Source organism: Tachyglossus aculeatus, chromosome 22 (assembly GCF_015852505.1).
Source record: "Tachyglossus aculeatus isolate mTacAcu1 chromosome 22, mTacAcu1.pri, whole genome shotgun sequence".
Taxonomy (NCBI): domain Eukaryota; kingdom Metazoa; phylum Chordata; class Mammalia; order Monotremata; family Tachyglossidae; genus Tachyglossus; species Tachyglossus aculeatus.
Genome location: NC_052087.1, coordinates 20638660 through 20644372, shown reverse-complemented (window position 1 = coordinate 20644372; position 5713 = coordinate 20638660). Strand labels below are relative to the sequence as shown.

Sequence of the window (5713 nt, the reverse complement as noted above, 5' to 3'; positions counted from 1 at the left end):
TCGGAGCACATGCTACTCACATCCTCACTAACACCACACTGGGGATCAAGTGGTCTTTATTTAAAATTGCAAAGCTGATGGAGAACCTCTCCTGGATCTGATTGGCTCCCAACTTTGTTTTCTGTCTTAGTGGAAAGAGCACAGGCCTGGAAAGCAGAAGAACCTGGATTCTGTTCCTGACTCCACCACTCATCTGCTGTTTGACCGTGGACAAGTTATTTAACTTCTCTGTGCCTCGGTTACCTCATCTGTAAAATGAGGATTAAGATTGTGAGTCCCATGTGAAACATGAACTGTATCCAACCTGATTAACTTATATCTACCCTAGCGCTTAGTAGAGTGCCTGGCACATAGTAAGCACTTAACAAATACCATTAAACAGAAGAAGAAAAATTACTTGAAGGCCGTATCAAGTCCATTGGATGCCATGAATAAAAAAGCAAAGTTAAATACATTGACAAATGAAATGAATGAGGAGCTGAAAGGGAGGCTGGATTGGACAGGTTGGAAAGGGAAGGAAAAATTAATTGTCAGAGAAAAGGGGCATGAAAGGATTCTGAGGAGAGAAAAAGTAAGGTCATCCATTACAATTCCTCAAGTGTTTATCTAGCTTAGCCAGGAAGTTGAAAATCAGCTATCTTGTAAATGCAGCTAGGGGAAATCCATTCAGGATTTTAAGTTCATACATGTGGTTCAACTCTCCCCTCATGCACTTATATATTCTCTCTAGTTAAACTGACAGATCCCAGACTTCAAAAAAAAAACCTCCCAAACATGAACACAGCTATTTAGCATAGCATAGTGAACAACTGTTTTCTTTCCCCATTTCTCCTGTTGCACTGCCCATTTAAAAAGAGCAGTGCCAGTACAATGAAGAATTCTTGAAAAGCAGTCTCTGCCTGCTGCTATAGGTTTTTGAAAAGCAAGCAATATTAGAAGCCCCCAAAAGATGGGAAGGCATTGTGAGTAGGGATTGTTTCTACCAACTCTTTTGTATTATACTATCGCAAGCACTATATTGAGCAGTACGCTGTCAGCAAAAACGATTGATTGAGCAGCCATTTTCTCTTCTTCCTCTTTTAAACCCCTCCTCATCTCCAACCATAAGAAACAGGATGGATGAATTGGACTTACTCTTCATTTGGACCATTTCCCATGGTCTCTACCACTATCATCAGAAATTTAATTTCATTTAATGAATCATCAACTTATTCTTGAGCAGGATAGAGAGGCATTTACTAAATTCGAGCTGATGTGCTGAACACCAGCAGGTGAGGGTTGAAAGGAGAAATTGATTAATCAATCAATCAATGGTAGGAATTGAGTGCTTACTGTATACAGAGCACTGTATTAAATGCTTGGGATCGTACAATTCAATAAGGATGGTGGAAATTAATCCTGTCATTCATTCCTTCAATAGTATTTATTGAGTGCTTACTGTGTGCAGAGCACTGTACTAAGCGCTTGGGAAGTACAACCTCAAGGATCTTACAGTCTACAGGAGAAGTTTACAGTCTATGGGAGGAGTTCAAATGCACTCTCTTTCTCCATCAATGTTCCTAAAGTGGCTCCCATAATTACTTTATTATGTACTTGTTAAATACTTACTGTGTACCAAGCAATGTCCTAAGCAATGGGGTAGATTCAAAATGATCAGGTTGGACACAGTCCCTGTCCCACATGGGGCTCACAGTCCAAAATAGGAGGGAGTAGGATTTAATTCCCATTTTACAGACGAGGAAACTGAGACAAAGAGAAGTTAAGTGATTTGCTGAAGGTCACCCAGAGACAAATGGTGAAGCTGGGATTAGAACCCAGGTCTTCTGACTTCCAGGCCCATGCTCTTTCCATTATGCCATGCTGCTCCAATTATTATTATTCTCAGAAATTACAATTATAGTTATTATTACTATTTCAGCCCTAACAGGATTGCCAATTGAGACTGTAATGGATCTCAAGAAGTGGAAACCTGAGGAACCTTTTTTCAACCTTCCACATTTTCTAGAGCCCATATTTCCCTACTATCACACAAGTACTCCTGACTACTGTGGATGCTTTTAGACAAGAACAACTCCACAAACACTTTGCCTATACTGGGCAGTACCTGCTCTGTTAGACATGTCCTGTGCAGAGACAATAAAGTAATTTTCCTTAGCTCACCCTATGCAGAGACAGTCATATTTGATCCCCTTGGAGTAGATCTTATCTACTTGCCCAAAATTCATATCATTGAAAGAACAATAGCTCAAAAGTACTCAGGTTCTCTTCTGCCTCAGCAAAGTATTCCAACATCATCTATGCGCTCTATGTTGTCTGTACACTTGGATCTGCACTTTTTGGACACTTGGTATTCACCCCACCCTCAGCTCTACAGCACTCATGTACTTATCTGTAAATTATATTTTTATGTTAATGTCTCTCTCCCAATCTAGACTATAAGCTCATTTTGGGCAGGGAACATGTCTACCAACTCTGTTGTATTGTGCACTCCTAAGTGCTTAGTACAGTGCTCTACACTCAGTAAATGTGCAATAAATGCCACTGATAGATAGTTTGATTGTTTACTATGTCCCTCCTTAGAGTGATTCCCCCACAGAATGTCAGCTGGTAAGTTGAAAGATCGCAGAAGCAGATTTCCTATATACTCATGTACCATCTACTGTGAGCCTTTCGTCTTTGCTGGATAATTTTATTAGGATTATCATAAAAAAAGTTTACTGTGACCAAAGGAAAACTTTCCCCCACAGCGTCTGTACTCTAGCAGATTACCATTTACAAAATCATCACTTTACATTTTCTATATAATCAAACAGCTCTCTGATGCTTTGTGAAATCACGTGTGCTGGTCTGGTGTCCAATCCTGCTAGAAAGAGGAAAGAGGAAAGTCAAGGGTGGGAGCTCTGGATTGAGCACTGTTGGGAAGGGAATGCTTAAGCCTTAACTTCCTATTCTCCCTGGTCCAGGTAGATAGGGTCTCCTGAGCACAAGTGTGAGGAAAGTTAAGAACAGTCAACATCATTGTTTGATGGATACAGGACTACTTTTACCCTTGGGGAAATGGGCACTAGCAATTGGGCATAATTGAGCCTGTGCCAATCAGAAAAAGAGTAAGGGCATTGGCACTGAAAAAAGATGACAAACAGCAAAACTGTAGCTTGTTTTAGGATGAATGATCTGAGAACATTTTAGCTTTCAACAATTTTTTTATGGTACTTAGTTAAGCACTTACTATGTGTCAAACAGTGTTCTAAGCACTGGGCTAAATACAATTTAATCAGGTGGGACACAGTCTCAGTCACACATGGAGCTCACAGTCTGATAACATTCAACTGATGACAGAAAAGCAACAATTGACATTTTTCCATAATACTTTCCAATCAATAAATCAATCATATTTATTGAGACCTTACTGTATGCAGAATACTGTACTAAGTGCTTCAGACAGTTTGATTGAATGTTACCTGACCAAAACAAGCTTACAATCTAGAGGAGGAGACAGACATTAATATAAATAAATTATGGATATGTATATAAATTCTGAGGGACTGAGGGAGGGGTGAATAAAGAATGAAAATACAAATACAAGGGTGATGCAGAAGGGAGTGAAAAAGAAAAAAAATGAAGGTTTTGGGAGGGAAGGCCTCATGGAGATGTGCTTTTCATAAGGATTTGAAGGTGGGGAGAATGTTTATCTGTCTGCTATGAAGAGGGAGGTGGTTCCTGGCCAGAGGCAGGATGTGGATGAGGGGTCAGCGGCAAGATAGATGAGATCGAGGTTTTGTGACTAGATTGACCTTAGAGAAGTGACATGTGTGGGCTGGGTCGTAGTAGTAAATCAAGGAGGGAAGGTAGGAGAGGGTGAGGTGATTGAGTGCTTTAAATCCTATGGTAAGGAGCTTCTGTTTGATGTGGAGGTGGATGGGCAACCAATGGACGTTTTTGAAGAGTGGGGAAACATGGATTGAACCATTTTGCAGAAAAATAACCCCTAATCCTATCTCTAGTGAGGTTTTTCAGTGATTGAGGAGGTTGGTGGTTGGAAATCTCAAGTAGGAAATTTTAGACAACAGGTGAGAGATTAGTGATACTGAAAGCTCCTTGTTGGCAGGGAACATGTCTACCAACTCTGCCCGTTTTGGGTAGGGACCATCTTTATATGTTGCTAATTTGTACTTCCCAAGAGCTTAGTACAGTGCTCTGAACAAAGTAAGTGCTCAATAAATACGATTGATTGAATGAATGAATGAATTGCATACTCCCAAGCGCTTAGTATGGTGCTCTGCATACAGTAAGCACTCAGTAAATATGATTGATTGATTGGACTCAAAGCATTTGCTTTAAGATTTATTTTCCCGATGTGCCCTTTCTCAAACGTCCTGCAGAGGGAGTGACAAACAACCCAAGTAGTATCTCTGAAAATGAAATGGCAGATTGTCAGGCTTGAAGTTTCACTGTGGGGGTTTTTCTCTCTTTGTCTTTCCCCTCTCCCTCTTTCCCCCACTTTCTCTCCCTTCTCTCCCCTTCCTATTCTCTCCCCCCTCTCTTCTCTCGTCTCTCTCCTTCTCTCCCTCTCTCCTTTCTCTCTCCCTCCTCTTCTCTTCCCTCTTTCCCCTTTCTCCCTCTCTCCTCTCTCCCCACTCACCCACCTCCCTTCTTCCTTTCCTCCTCTCTCTCTCTCTCTCTCTCTCTCTCTCTCTCTCTCTCTCTCTCTCTCTCTCTCTCTCTCTCTCTCTCTCTCTCTCTCTCTCTCTCTCTCTCTCTCTCTCTCTCTCTCTCTCTCTCTCTCTCTCTCTCTCTCTCTCTCTCTCTCCCTCCCTCTCCCACCTCCCATTCTGCTAATGGTATAAACAGGAAGTTAGCACTTAACTCAAAGAACCATTCATGACCACAGAAGAAAACTGGAGACCTGGCGCGTATCCCTAAGCAGGATTAGAGATATGTTCATAACAGCAGGAAGAGGTGAGTTGGTTGTTTCTATTAATCTGGTTAGGAGTTGGGACTGATGGATGAGAGACTGGTCCCTGGGGCAGGGGAGAAAATAGAATGTAAAGAATTTAGCAAATAAGAATATTTCAATCTAGGGCCCAAACACCAATATTGTATAAAGCACAAGCCTGGGAATCAGAAGAAATTGGATTCTAGTCCTGCTCCACCACTTGTCTACTGTGTGACCTTGGGTAAGTCACTTCACTCCTCTGTGCCTCAGTTACCTCATCTGTAAAATGAGGATTAATATCGTGAGCCCCATATGGGACAGGTACTGTGTCCAACCCAATTAGCTTAGATCTGTGCTTGACATCATCAATCGTATTTATTGAGCACTTACTGTGTGCAGAGCACTGTACTAAGCGCTTAAAACTTGGTTAGATGCCATGAAGTAGGTGGCAATGCCTTAACCATATACGTGGTGTATAGGCCACTAGGACCTCTTCCATCCTTCTCAAGGGGAGTGCTAACCTTCTCTCCTTTCATGCAACACTTGAGCACTTAACAAATGCCATCATTATTATTATTATTTGCAACTCTGCTATGTTGTACTCTCCCAAGCACCTAGTACAGTGCTTTACACACAGTAAGTGCTTGAAAACGCTCACTGGGGGCAGGGAACATGTCTGTTGTTATAGTGTACTCTCCCAAGTGCTTAGTACAGTGCTCTGTCCAAAGTAAGTGCTTAATAAATATGAATGAATGAATGAATAAAAAAAAGATTGGT

General features: G+C 41.4%; 1 non-coding gene across 1 annotated transcript; it reads right to left on the bottom strand.

Moving 5' to 3' along the window:
• Positions 1-5351: 5351 nt before the first annotated feature.
• On the bottom strand, positions 5352-5479 carry LOC119944412. The gene has a single exon (XR_005455893.1). It is a non-coding gene; the product is annotated as a U6atac minor spliceosomal RNA (small nuclear RNA).
• Positions 5480-5713: the final 234 nt, after the last annotated feature.